Below are 14,959 nucleotides of genomic sequence, written 5' to 3'. Positions count from 1 at the left end.
AAGATCTAGTAAATTCCAGGCATTTTCCAATGGGCAATGGAACAATTCCCCCTCCATGCTTCTTTATATAAAATTCTCTAATTACAAAGCATCTTTAAATCATACATTGACCTGGTCTCATGCAATATCAAATAGCCTATATGTTAATAGGGTTGTTTCCAACGAAATCATTGCTGGTGGGGAATGACTTCTATAAGCAATGGAAGTTCCCCTCTTCCTCCTCCTCCCCCACAACTCCCAAATCTGGTCTGGGTTTTACCCCAACCTCCTAGAGAAGATTTGGGAGCAGTGTAGGGGGAAGAGAGGAAAGGGAACTTCTATTGTGCTTGTGGAAGGTCTGTGCCCACAATGATTTAGCTGAATACAACCCACAGACTGGATGTGGTTAAGCAAACAAGAGGGAAAACCGTAATGGCAGTCCATTTCCTTAGGTATGTTCTTAAACCGTGAGGTTTTTTGCTTATTAGTGAATTATATTTATAATTAATAGATTGCTTTAGTGGTGAAAATTTCACATACCTGTCTCAGCATTCTTTACAAGAACTCTTTACAGCATTTGATGAAAATAAGAAAATACACACAGAGGCCATAGACTAGGTTATTACTGAAAACAGCCCAATCCATTTCAAACTTCTTCAGCTGTTCCAACTTCCTTTTGCAACTGTAAAGAATAGATTTTCTTCTTTTCAACTGCTTTATGCCTCTCTATGGGGATCTTTTTACAGCCCCTGTGGATATTTCCTCATGTTTCAGTTGTTGATTGGTGCAGCTGTCTTGCTTCTGCTGTCATTATTATCCTCATATTGCAGATGAAGGACTGAGAGATGGCAACTTGCTTAGACTGCAGTCCTAACACCACTTACCTGGGCATAAGCCCCTTGAATTAAATACAACACCTGAGTAGATGTGGTTAGGATTGCATTGTAAGACCCAATGAACAAAGTGGGACTTATTCCTGAATAAACTAACATAGACTTGTAATGCGCAGTATGTCACTGAGAATTGGTATGGTTTATTTGTGGACTGGATATCAGTCTTGGACTAGGGAGATCTGGGTTCAAATTCCCATGCAACTATGAAAGTGACTGTGCCAGTCACTGTATCTCAGTCTAACCTACCTCTGTGAATTGTTTTAAGGAGTGTGTGTGCAGGAAAATGCTGACCTGTGAGCTGGCTTTCAATGCAATTAAAATGTAATAAGAGTTGAAGGCTGAGATTACTGACCCTGGATCCTCCCACCCCACTGTTTTAAGCACTAGCTCAGCTTATGCATGATCAGGTACCAAAGTCACTTCATGCCAGCGACTTGTACTGCACATATGTGAGAAAACATGTGCCCTACCTACTTAACAGGTACAGGGTACATTGGGAAACCCTAGAGAGCCAGCAGTGGTTAGAGTGCTAGACTAGGACCTGGGAGACCAGGGTTCAAACTCTGCTATGAAGCTCACCTTGGGCCAGTCACTGTCTCTCAGTATAGCCTACCTCATAATGTTGTTGTGAAGATAAAATGGTGGGACAACCACTTATGAAGGCCAGCACGGTGTAGTGATTGGAGTGGTGGACTGGGAGACCAGGGTTCAAATCCCCGCTCGGCCATGAAGTTCACTGGGTGACCTTGGGCCAGTCACTGTCTCTCAATCTAGCCTACTTCACAGGATTGTTGTGAGGTTAAGTGTTGTGAGGTGGAGGAACATGTTTGTATGTCACCTTGAGCTCCTTGGAGTAAAGTGGGGTCTAAATGTTATAAGCACATTAAATTAATTAATAACAATAATAGGAATACCTATGTGTGTCTATCTGTAACTGAGCCATGAACCTCACCTTGGGCCAGTCACTGTCTCACAAGTCTATAAGCTACCACACAGGATTGTTGTGAGGATAACCCTTTAGTGTTGTGGTGGCACCTACCCTTCGGGATTCCCTCCCCTTAAATACTGTATTAGTCAGCTGCCATCTCTGTTATGTTTTCGGCACCTACTGAAGACCTTCCTCTTTCAACAAGCCTTTTAAGTAGAGACCTTATATCCCTGTCTGTGTTGGAATTGCTTTTCAAAGTGTTTTTAAAGCTTTTTTAAAAAAGGTGTTTTCAAAGTTGTTTTAATATATTTTAAAGTCTGTTCTTAAGACGTTTTAGTTTTTTTGTTTCCACCAGGAGCTCCTTGCGAGAGGAAGGGAGGGATATACATTTAATAAAATAAATAAAACGGAGGAGAGGGAAGAAGAACTTATGCCACCTTGAACTCCTTGGAAGAAAACTGGGACATAAATAATAACAATCCTAGGCATACCTGTGTGTGTGTGTTTATCTATATCTGTAACTATGATGAATGGTTGACTCTGCATCATGACGATGCCCGCGTAGGAGAGGGGCTGCCGTCCCGCTCGCTCTCTTCTGCGGGGTCCCGGCGAGGTTCGCTTTCTCCCTGTGAGGGCGCGGAGGCCGCATCCACCCTCTGCCCTCCTCGCGCCCCTCGCTTGAGGCGGGGAGGGGTCAGGCTCGCTTCCTCGCGCAGCTCGCAGCCATGCTACAGGAGCGAGCGCTGGGAACGAACTACGCTAGGGAGACAGGGCGAGTGTGAGGGCAGCGGCGTATCCCATGGTGCAGCGCGCCGGGAGGGAGGGAGGCCAGTCAGTCAGTCAAGGAGCGAAGGGGAGGGGGAGCGGCCTGGAAGTGGCCGGGACGAGCGCCTCGGCGACCCACGGAACGGCGCGCGAGTGGCGGGGAAGCGAGGGCAGGCAGCGCGAAGGGCTCAACTTGGTGGCTTCTCAAATCCTTATTTTTATTATTATTCCCACCCCGCATCCACCCGCCTTGCCTGCCTGCCGACGCGGGGGAGAAGCCTCAGCAACGGCATCCGCCTCAGGGCTTAGCCGGAACGTAGGGAAGAGTCGAGCGCCTGCGGGAGCCTGGTGAGTTCTCCCGGCCAGTGGGAGGAGGAGGAGGAGGAGGCGGCTCGGTCCGTGAGGAGAAGCGGCGGCTCCGTCCGTGAGGAGAAGCGGCGGCAGCGTGGCCCCAACTTGCATTGTTGGGGGGCGGCGGCGGCGTGGGAAGGGGGAAAGGAGATGGGGTCGGATGGTGGTGGTGGTAGAGGCTGCCTTATTAATTCTTTCTGGAGGGCGGTTTTTATGAGCAATGGGGCGCCCTCCCCTTAGAAAAGGCACGCCCTTCTCTCCTAGAAGAGAAGACATCCTCTCCCCCCCCTTTCCTGGGGAAGGGGGAGAGATGTGGGGCGCTGTAATAGATAAATATAGATATGGGGTTTGCCTGGGAGAGCCTCCTATAGCTAATAATGGGAGGGTTGTAGGGCTGGGGAGAACCTGTGTGGAGAATTCCTTGCATGTACACACAGGGTGTGTGTCTGTGTGTGGGTGGGGGAAGGTGAGGCGAAGTGAAGTGGTTGCCTCGCGGCTGTTTGAATGGGGGTGGCCCATGGAGAAAAGCGTGTGTGGGGTGGGTGGGTGGAGTGTTTTCTGAGGTACTGAAATCTTATATTGCCATTTTGAAACAAAAAGGGAATGCCTTGAATCTTGGGGCATCCAAGCTCTCTTAATTTAGGATTTCTGGTTTGGCAGCCTCTCGGGATTAAAGGAATCAAGTCACTTCCCCATGCTGTACAAAAGCAGGGAGAGGAAATGAGGCTGCCTAAAAATAACAAGCCTTCCTTTGGATCACTCCACCCACTCCATCCATCCCCACCTCCGTGTTCATTCCTGCCAAGCCTTTGCAAAGTGGTGTGGGAAGGGAGGTCAGCAGAGTTAACAAGGAATTGGGCAGTCGAATGTATGAAGGTAGGCCCAAGTGTCTCAGGGGTTTTCCTGCGTGAGGGAATAGCTTGTTGAAGAGTAAACAAAAGGGGCGGAGTGGTGTGGTCCTCTAGCCTAGTCTGTCATGCATCTGTGGCTGCACTGCATACAGTATAGGATCCGTATTGTAATACTGTGTTATGAATCAGAGCGTGTCTCTAAAGCACAGGGAGTGTGTGTGTAAGCAGAAGGATAGAAGGGAAGTGGCTGAGATTTCTTTCTTGTGTATACCTCTTTTTGCTGAATACTTTTTATGGTTGTCTGATCCACAGGGGAAAGGATAGCATGGTTCAACACGTTCAGACACAATATCTAAAAGGGGAAGTGTCTGTGTGTTCTGCGGTGGTAGTGTATTATTCACCCATGAAGGATTTTTAAAAAAAAGTTTTTGAGGAGGAAATAATCTGAATCCAGTGTAAATGGACTGAATAATACCCTCTTTCCTTCCCCAAACCATGGGACAGGCACAGTGAAAAAATCCCAACTCATTTCAAGCTTGTGTGTGTGTATAATATATATCTTAAAACTGATCCAGAATTTTATATGGTGCTGTTGCCAGACCATTCCTGCCCTATTTTTTCTAACTTTTAAATGTATTCCTGGTTTTGCATTGATTGGTTCTTCGTACTTTGGCTAGTCCAAACATACAAAGCTGTGGATTTTGTGAATAGGACAGCTTTGCATTAGTTGAAATACTGTTTGATTGAAACTCTACTTTTCTTGCAGTGGTATAGGTTATAATATCAATATCGGACTCTTGTGTAGCTGGTCTGCAGTTGAGTTTTTGGCAGTATGTGTAGCACCATAATAAAGATATTGGAAGAGAGTTCAGCTGAAAGCAGAAAGTTTGCCAGTGGAGATTTCAGAGTGCATTGTTCATGATGAACATCCGTACTGCAAACTTTCCACTCCCCTTTCCCACCCTCACATCTGGAAACAGTTAGCTTGGATTCTCTCTCCCCTTCCTTGAATGTCACCCTCTGTGTACATCAAATGATAGAACTTATAAATTGTCCACCATCTAAAGGAACAAGGCAGGTAACATATTATTTAGTTTGTTCATCCTTTCAACTTTTCATCTTTTGTGTTTTACCGAAGGCTCAGGGAGAATGATTCCACCTCCTCACTAAGTCTGTAGTTGAACTGGGATGTGAACTCAGGTGCCTAAGGTCAATTCTATTCACTGTGTCAGTTGTTTTCATTGAGCTGCAGGGCCTGATATCACCAGTCTTGGCTTCCCTTTTACTTATACAGAATCTCCTATGCAGCTAAGTGATTTCAGGGTTCTGTGACACAAGCAATGATCTGTGATGCTGTAGTTCTTCATAACTGAGTGGCATTGTGTTAGTGAAGCAACATCTATCCCACTTTTTAGATTCAAGAAAGCTTTACAGCATTAAAAATTGCCAAAATACACCAACTTTTATTGTGAAAAAACTAAGCAGTTATTTCCTAGAGTGGAACATAAATAAATGTTAAGAGGAGTTGGTCAGATTTGCCTCTCCCTGAAAAGAAAAGTGAAAAGCCTTCACTTGCTTGAGAAGATCAAGATGTGCCAGATAATGTTGGGTTTGTAACTGAGTAGAAGTGGGAATTGTGGCATACATGTACCATTTCCTCAGTGCTGTGATGTGGCTAACAGCTGCACCTGCTGAAATTCCCTCTTCACAACTATTAAGCGTTCAAGATCTCCTGTTGTTGATTGCATCTGGTCACTGTAGTCCTGTTTCCAGTGGTGATGTAATCATATCCTGTTTTTCAAGTAAATGGCATGGTATTAGGAACCTATTCTCATGTAAACGATTTCTACTTTTATGAGACAAAATAGAATAGACATCAGGAACAACCATTCAGTTTGTAGAGGCAACAGGCTTCTTAGTGACAAAGGATAAATCTGCTAATTTGCTTTTAATAATATGTGCAAACATTCTAGGAAGCTGGAAATGTTCACAAAATATTGTTTGCTTCACTATTGCAAGAATCTCAAGAAAGCATCAGTGTGCATCTTTGGAATGACAGAAATATTTGCTGTAGTGTTCCGTACGGATCGGAGATAAAAGGATGTTGCAACTCCTCTCACATCTTTTAGGATGTGTGGCTATGTCTTTCCCCAAATATAGCAAACAACTTTATCCTGAGTGGTTGTAAAGGAACATTGGTGATACTGCTTTCAGAAGTGTGATGTGCTGCTTTAGCAGTGCTACTTTTTTAAAAAGTAAAAGGGTACAACTTCATGGTATGTTGTTAGAAATGAATACTGAATATATGTGTGCCATTATTTAATATTCTTGTATAGGTGCTACTAGCATTCTTTTCCAGATGTAGTGGAGTTGAGAATCTAAACATCTAATAGGGAAACACTTTGAGTTTGTATTTTGAAATGAATTTTTAATTTAGAATACATTATTGAAGCTAACATATGATATGGAAGTTACGGTAATTAATGTAGGATGTTGGTGAAGGCACATGAAATTGAAAGTGGTCTGTCTAGGTGTCTTGCAGTGTGCTTTAGAAGGTAACATTTGAATTTTATTTATTTATATTTATATAAGTTACTTTTCTTGCAAAGCAACCCAAAGTGACTTATAGCAATAAACATTAAAATCAATTATAATAAACCCATTAAAAACACAGTAACCTAAAAACACATAAGTGCAGATAAAGACAGGTCTTGCAAGACCTGCCACATTAAAAGACGCCGCTGATACCTAAAACCCTTCCAATTAATAGCAAAAACCAAGTTAAAAAGGAAATTTTATTTTTATTTATTTATTTTATTTATTTTATTACATTTTTAGACCGCCCTATAGCAATAAGCTCCCAGGGCGGTGTACAGCATAATAAAACAGGTTAAAATACAAGTGGATGTAAATACAATACACAATAAAACATAATTAAAAATTTCCAATTTTAAATTCAAATTTTAAAATTTTTAAAATGCCTGGGCGAAGAGGTAGGTCTTTACCTGGCGCCGAAAAGATAACAAAGAAGGCGCCAGGCGTATCTCATCAGGGAGGGCGTTCCATAGTTCGGGGGCCACCACTGAGAAGGCCCTAGCTCTAGTTATCGTTCTCCGTGCCTCCCTATGCACGGATAATGCATAGATAATGCATTATCTATAATAAATAGATAAATAGATAATGATGGTCCTAGGCATTCCTCCCTGGGGAGGGCATTCCACAAGTAGAGAGCCGCCACTGAAAAGGCCCATTCTGGTGTTGCAACCCTCCATACTTCCCTTGGAGGGGCACAAGGAGAAGGGTTTCAGATGAAGAATGCAGGGTCTGGGTTGGTTCCTGTTGGGAGAGGCGATCCTTGAGGTATTGGGGTCCTGAGCAACATAAGCTTTATAGGTCAAAACCAGCACTTCGAATTGAGCCCAGCAACTAATTGGTAGTCAGTGCAATTGTGCCAGAGCAAGTGTTATATGCTGTGACTGTCCTGCTCTGGTCAACAATCTGGCTGCCAAATTTTGCACCAGCTGCTGTTTCTAAACCTCCTTCAAAGGCAGCCCCATATACAATGCTTTGCAGTAATCCTACCTAGAGGTTACCACAGTATAGACAACTGAAATTAGACTGTCCCTGTCCAGATAGGGATGCATCTGGGCCACCAGTTGAAGCTGATGGAAGGCACTCCTCACCACAAAGGCCACTTGAGCCTGCAGTGACAGTAATGGATCCAGAAGTACCCTCAAGCTACATACCTGCTCCTTCAGAGGGAGTGTAACCCCATCTAGAGCAGTCCATGCCCCACACATCCAATCTAGGGAACAGTTTCTGAGTCTTGTCTGGATTAAGCTTCACTTTATTGGCTCTCCATTACTGAGGCAAGGCATCAGTTGAGCACATCCACTGCCACACCTGCAGATGTAAAGGAGAAGTAGAGCTGTGTATTATCAGCATGTGATAATGAACTCCAAAACTCTGGATTACTCCACTCATGTGATTTCAACAAAATTGAATTCCAATTGAATTCTGCAGAAAAAAGCTCCACGGGGCTGAACAATAGTTCCCAAGTACCACCCTCTGAAAAGGACCATCTGGGTAGAACTGAAGCCACCGCATGCGGTGCCACTCACATCAACTTGGACAGCTGCTGCAGAAGAATACCATGGTTGATAGTATTGAAAACTGCTGAGAGATCAAGGAGAATTAACAGGGACACACTCTTTGTCTCTTTCTTGATGGAGGTGGTCATACTGGGTGACTAAAGTAGTTTCCATGCCAATTCAGATAACCTTGGTTAGTTGAACATGGGATCCCTTGCCCTGTGTTTGTGTAGAGCCAGTGTGGTATAGTGGTTAGAGTATTGGACTATGACCTGGGGGACCAGGGTTTGAAACCTCACTCAGCCATGAAGTTCACTAGGTGACCTTGGGCCAGTCAGTGTCTCTCAGCCTAATCTACCTCACCATGTACACCACCTTGAGATCCTTGGAAGAAAGTTGGGATGTAAATGTAAGAAATACATAAACAAAATAAATCACACTAGAGATTTAATAGGAAACCATGGTTTTCAGCTACGTGAATGAGCTGTGGAGAGCCTTGGGCTCATTCTGTTCCCTCTTTCCCTCCTCTTCCATGTGCTAGAGGAGGAAGTGGGAGGTTTCCAGTTTGAAACAAACCGCAGTGCCCATTAAGGCTGATGTCTGGGAACAGTGATTTGTACAACCCTGGTAAGTGAGAACCAGACCAGGATTAAAAAGGACATTATAATCATAGCTTGTTCAATAGGTTTTTAAGTAAGCTACAGTTCAGAGTATGATTTCAGTGTGGTATTGTGGTTGTTTATAATTGGAAGTGGAAGCTTCTTCTCTTTGTGCACAAATGTGTGTATGGGAAACACACGAGCTTGAGGCTCACCATGGCTTATTCATGTGGCAGGAGACCTTGGTCTACTGTTACATCTGAACTGGGCAATTGTGTTCCGATAACGACTGGATATCCTGGTCTAGATGTTACTGTCTAAGTGCATTGAGTGCTTTTGTGGATCAGTAACTGGTTAATTAACAGGAAACAGAGTGGGAATGAAAGGACAATTCTCCCAGTGGAAGGATGTAGAAAGCAGAGTCTCCCAAGGATCAGTATTGGGGCCTGTGCTTTTTAACTTGTTCATAAATGATCTAGAGTTGGGGGTGAGCAGTGAGGCAGCCAGGTTTGCTGATGATACCAAATTGTTCATGGTAGTTAAACAAAATGGGATTGTGAAGTGCTCTGTTAACTCATTCACTCTTCGAACTGTGAGTGAATGGCCAATAAAATGGCAAATGCAATTCAATGTAAGCAAGTGTAAAGTGATACACAGTGGGGCAAAAAAATCAAAGTTTTTTTATATATGCTCATGGGGTCGAAACTGATGGTGACTGACCAGGAGACCCAGTGTGTGGCAGCTGTGAAAAGGCGAATGCCATGCTAGGGATTATTTGGAAAGGAATTGAAGATAAAACTGCCAATATAATAATGCCATTATACAGATCCATACTGCAACTAAATTTGGAATACTGTGTACAATTCTGTTTGCCTCACCTAAAAAAAGATACTATAGAGCTGGGAAAGGTTCAGAAAAGGGCAACTGAAATGATCAAGGGGATGGAGTGATTCCTCTGTGAGGGAAGGTTGCAGCATCTGGTGCTTTTTAATTTAGAGAAAAGATGAGTGACATGATAGAAGTGTATAAAATGATGCATGGCGTGGAGAAAGCAGATAAACAGTTCTCTCTCTGTTTCTGTCTGTCTCTCTCAGAACACTAAATGAAGCTAAATGTTGGAAGATTCAGGACAGACAAGGTTTCTTCACACAGTGCATAGTATAACTATAGAATTCACTCACACCAGAGGCAGTGATGACCACCAACTGGGATATTTTAAAAGAGGATTAGATATATGCATGGAGGATAAGCTACTAGCCACATTGGCCATGTTGTCCCTCCACGGTTGGAGGCAAGATGCCTGTGTGTGACAGTTACTGAGAATCAAGGTGGGAGAGTGCTGTCACACTCAGGTTCTGCTTGTGGGCTTCCCCCGGACAACTGGTTGGCCATTGTGAGAAAAGGTTCATCTTATGTTCTTATGATGGGGTGGAGGAGCAAGTGTGTGAGCCCAAAAGGCCATTCCTGTTATTCCAGAGGTGTATGCATTCAATGTGGGTAAAGCATTGTCTCAACATGTGCTATATGGGCTTAGGCAAGCCATGCTTCTCTCTGAAGAAAGAGGGTGGTTGTAAGGATTTCTGAATATCTGTAGTTCCAGCATTGAATATAGAGCTGAGCTGAAATTTCTCTGAAGACATTTTTCTGAGATCTTTCTTTTTCTAAGGGAGTGATAAAAATGCCATTTTGCAGAATTCTCTCTGAATATTCTCCACTATTTTTGTGGTGGCTTCCATCCCTCCCCTAATGCCCCATAATAACATTAGGTCTGATGATTGTGGCAGATGCAAAATGATGGTCAGACTGCCAACACAGTTGGTGCTGCTCATTTCCAATGGCAGCAAATAAATTCTTAGTGGAAAAAAGAGAGGAGGTGAGCTACTGCCACTGCTTTTTGAGCCCCTAGCCCTGAGAAACTGTTGGAAAACTTATCTCCCCCCTTGAGAAACGTAATGAAATGGTCCTTTGCAGTCCCCAGTTTCTGTGCTTACAGATGGGGTAGAGAATTTCAAGAGGCCATTTGCACACAGCTCTGTTGGAAGCATATTTGTATTTTTCTTTCTAGTGGGCAATTCACATGTTGACATTTTTTACAACGTTATAGCATTTTTCCTTTTCCCCTATTGTTTCTTTCTAAACTGGTTTTTAGGTTAGACCTTTTTAAAACCCTGATTATTCCTTGTGTCTTCTAATTTCACAATCATACACTGAAATTTTACTGTTCAAGTAGAAACTCAGTAGAAGATTATTCAAGAAAATAATTCAGTTTTCTTTCTGTATTAGAATAGCTTCCCACCTTTCATAGGAACAAGGAACAGACTAGATTAGTCAGCAAGGATCCTTAAAACAACTGGTTTTGAAAGACCAGAATTATTGTTCTTTCCTTGCTTCCCTTTTCTCTAGAGTGTTGTACTTGGACTACTCTTGTGAGTTTTCACTTTCCAGTAATGAAGTGTTGCCTTAAAATCTTCGATATCGGCAACAACAATATCAAATCAACAACAAAAAAGATAGGAACACACCAGTTTGTGCAGTCATGCAATAAGTGTCTTCTCTGTTTCTTGGTTAAGGGGGAGGAGTGGGGGAGTTTCCCCAGAATTCACTGCTGTCAATTCCAATATTAAGCTGAAAGACTGGATTGAATTGATGCAAGCTAGCGCAGGGTAAAGAAGGAAGCTGCTGTTAGCTAGTGTTCTCTTTCTTTTGGGAAACCTTCTATTTGATCCTCTTAATCTCTATTAAGGTCAGAGAGGCCCCAATGTCCTGCTTCCCTTTGGGTGTGACGGATTTCAGAAGCTCCTGATCTTTTCCAAGGAATGGGGCATTACACTGTAAATAGAGGTGCAGCCTGGCTCGTTCACTTTAGTCATCTTTGCTTTGTGTCCTTTTGGGTGGGAACATGTTTTCTTTCTGATTTTGCCATACTGTTCTGGATTGTGTATTTGATTCTGGTGTTGTGTCATGTGAGAATATTGATGAACGTCATTTTTTATTCTTTTAAGTCTTACTCTGATTTTTCTTTGCACTTTCTTTTGACATCAGCCTGTCTAAATGACAAGTAGCAAGGGAGACTAATGTTCAAAGTGCTGAGAGTGAGCTTTCTTGTTAATTGGTGCTCTTGTTCAGGTGATCTAGGGCATCTCAGTGTGCTTCCAAACGGATACTGAATATTGTCAAGGTTTGTTCAGATGAGCTGTTGGCAACAGTTTTTTTCCAACTTAATGGCTTTACCCTGGAAAGGGTAAATCTAGATTAAATGTGGAAATATATAGGCTGGCATTTGGATAGCAACAATGTTGTGTGTGAGTAATCATCTCACAGTAAGCACCCCCTTCAAAGTATCCATATTCAAAAGGTATTGTACTTGCCCTCTGCAGTTTCAAAATATGGATGGACTTAATTTTTTTCTGGTTTGGGGGCCATGTTGAATTTCCATGCAATTTGATGACCAACTGCCATGTAATTTGGTGTAAAATAAATAATAACCACCTGCAAATTCTAAATCCAAAGCCTTTGAAAGTAGGGCAATGTATCGACAGATGTAGAGTTTGATCTTTGTAGGTGTAATTGCATAAAAACTTATATAGTCCTGAAGTTCAAAACTGGGATCTACCACCACCTTTTTATTGTACCAGTGTCTAAATAATAATAATAATAATAATAATTAATAATTAATAATGATTTAATTTCTGTGTCGCCTATCTGGCCAATGGCCACTCTAGGCGACATACAAAATCATTAAAACACAATATAATAAAATACAATAATACAATTTAAAAACAGTATAAAAGCAATACAGCTGCAACAACAATATTAAAACAGGGCAGGAGGCATTGCAATCAAGACAATTAACCCTCCCCGGAGATCCCAAAGGCCTGTTGAAAGAGCCAGGTCTTTAAGGCTTTCCGAAATACACTTAGGGAAGAGGCGTGCCGGAGATCTTGTGGGAGGGAGTTCCAGAGGGTGGGGGCCGCCACTGAGAATGCCCTCTCTCTAGTACCCGCCAATCTGGCTGTTTTTGTCGGCGGGATTGAGAGAAGGCCCTGTGTGGCTGATCTTGTCGGGCGGCATAATTGGTGGCGTTGAAGGCGCTCCATAAGATAAACTGGGCCGAAACCGTATAGGGATTTAAAGGTTAATACCAACACCTTGAATTGGGCTCGGAAAACAACTGGAAGCCAGTGTAGATCGAACAACACTGGTGTGATGTGATCTCGGCGGCGACTGTTTGTAAGTAGTCGAGCCACCGCATTTTGTATAAATTGTAATTTCCGGACTGTTTTCAAGGGTAACCCCACGTAGAGCGCATTACAGTAATCCAAGCGAGAGGTGACCAGGGCGTGTACTACCAGCGGGAGCTGATGAGCAGGAAGGTAGGGTTGCAGCCTTCGTATGAGGTGTAGTTGATACCAGGCTGCCCGGCTCACTGCCGAAATCTGAGCCTCCATGGACAGCCTGGAATCAAGTACAACCTCAAGGCTGCGGACCTGGTCCTTCAGGGGTAGAGTTACCCCACTGAACTTCAAGTCAACATCTCCCAACCTTCCTTTGTCCCCCACGAGCAGCACCTCGGTCTTGTCGGGGTTCAGCTTCAGCTTGTTCCTTCTAAAGCTCTGAACAATTTGTGTCCAGGATTCCTTAAGCCCTTATATCTCAGCTTTAACACTGAGATCATCAGGAGGGGTTCTGTTAGTTGTTTGTTAGTTTTTTTATTAACATATACTTTCTTTAATTTTTTTAAACTAGCATGATGAGCATGCACATTGAGAGCCAATGTGGTAGTAGATGGTAATTCCAGGATGATTGGTTTACAACTTTGTTCTGCCACAATAAACCTTGAGGGGCAGATATAGGGCAGATCCCTGAACCTGAACTAACATTTGCAGGAAGGGATACTGAGGAACTAAGACAAATAGTGGTAACGAGAGAGGAAGTTCTAAGCTTAATGGACAATATAAAAACTGAGAAATCACCGGGCCCGGATGGCATCCACCCGAGAGTTCTCAAAGAACTCAAAGGTGAAATTGCTGATCTGCTAACTAAAATATGTAACTTGTCCCTCGGGTCCTCCTCCGTGCCTGAGGACTGGAAAGTGGCAAATGTAACGCCAATCTTCAAAAAGGGATCCAGAGGGGATCCCGGAAATTACAGGCCAGTTAGCTTAACTTCTGTCCCTGGAAAACTGGTAGAAAGTATGATTAAAGCTAGATTAACTAAGCACATAGAAGAACAAGCCTTGCTGAAGCAGAGCCAGCATGGCTTCTGCAAGGGAAAGTCCTGTCTCAGTAACCTATTAGAATTCTTTGAGAGTGTCAACAAGCATATAGATAGAGGTGATCCAGTGGACATAGTGTACTTAGACTTTCAAAAAGCGTTTGACAAGGTACCTCACCAAAGGCTTCTGAGGAAGCTTAGCAGTCATGGAATAAGAGGAGAGGTCCTCTTGTGGATAAGGAATTGGTTAAGAAGCAGAAAGCAGAGAGTAGGAATAAATGGACAGTTCTCCCAATGGAGGGCTGTAGAAAGTGGAGTCCCTCAAGGATCAGTATTGGGACTTGTACCTTTCAACTTGTTCATTAATGACCTAGAATTAGGAGTGAGCAGTGAAGTGGCCAAGTTTGCTGACGACACTAAATTGTTCAGGGTTGTTAAAACAAAAAGGGATTGCGAAGAGCTCCAAAAAGACCTCTCCAAACTGAGTGAATGGGCGGAAAAATGGCAAATGCAATTAAATATAAACAAGTGTAAAATGATGCATATTGGAGCAAAAAATCTGAATTTCACATATACGCTCATGGGGTCTGAACTGGCGGTGACCGACCAGGAGAGAGACCTCGGGGTGGTAGTGGACAGCACGATGAAAATGTCGACCCAGTGTGCAGCAGCTGTGAAAAAGGCAAATTCCATGCTAGCAATAATTAGGAAAGGTATTGAAAATAAAACAGCCGATATCATAATGCCGTTGTATAAATCTATGGTGCGGCCGCATTTGGAATACTGTGTACAGTTCTGGTCGCCTCATCTCAAAAAGGATATTATAGAGTTGGAAAAGGTTCAGAAGAGGGCAATCAGAATGATCAAGGGGATGGAGCGACTCCCTTACGAGGAAAGGTTGCAGGATTTGGGGCTTTTTAGTTTAGAGAAAAGGCGGGTCAGAGGAGACATGATAGAAGTGTATAAAATTATGCATGGCATTGAGAAAGTGGATAGAGAAAAGTTCTTCTCCCTCTCTCATAATACTAGAACTCGTGGACATTCAAAGAAGCTGAATGTTGGAAGATTCAGGACAGACAAAAGGAAGTACTTCTTTACTCAGCGCATAGTTCAACTATGGAATTTGCTCCCACAAGATGCAGTAATGGCCACCAGCTTGGATGGCTTTAAAAGAAGATTAGACAAATTCATGGAGGAAAGGGCTATCAATGGCTACTAGCCATGATGGCTGTGCTGTGCCACCCTAGTCAGAGGCAGCATGCTTCTGAAAACCAGTTGCCGGAAGCCT

The 14,959-nt window shown here is 43.2% G+C and overlaps 1 protein-coding gene across 13 annotated transcripts in view; it reads left to right on the top strand.

The window, feature by feature from the left end:
• The first annotated feature begins 2,539 nt into the window (after window positions 1–2,539).
• PTK2 (protein tyrosine kinase 2) overlaps window positions 2,540–14,959 on the top strand; it is a 356,254-nt gene continuing 343,834 nt past the window's right edge. For 8 of the 13 annotated variants that reach the window (XM_061607042.1, XM_061607039.1, XM_061607035.1 and 5 more), the window contains exon 1: window positions 2,540–2,913. The gene's annotated coding sequence lies outside the window, so the exon portion shown is untranslated. The remainder of the gene's footprint in view (window positions 2,914–14,959) is intronic. The other 5 variants (XM_061607043.1, XM_061607036.1, XM_061607044.1 and 2 more) reach the window with 3 other exon arrangements.

This window comes from Rhineura floridana, chromosome 1, assembly GCF_030035675.1.
Source record: "Rhineura floridana isolate rRhiFlo1 chromosome 1, rRhiFlo1.hap2, whole genome shotgun sequence".
NCBI classification, from domain to species: Eukaryota; Metazoa; Chordata; class Lepidosauria; order Squamata; family Rhineuridae; genus Rhineura; species Rhineura floridana.
The sequence above is the reverse complement of the archived record's forward strand: the minus strand, read 5'-3'. Positions and strand labels throughout refer to the sequence as shown.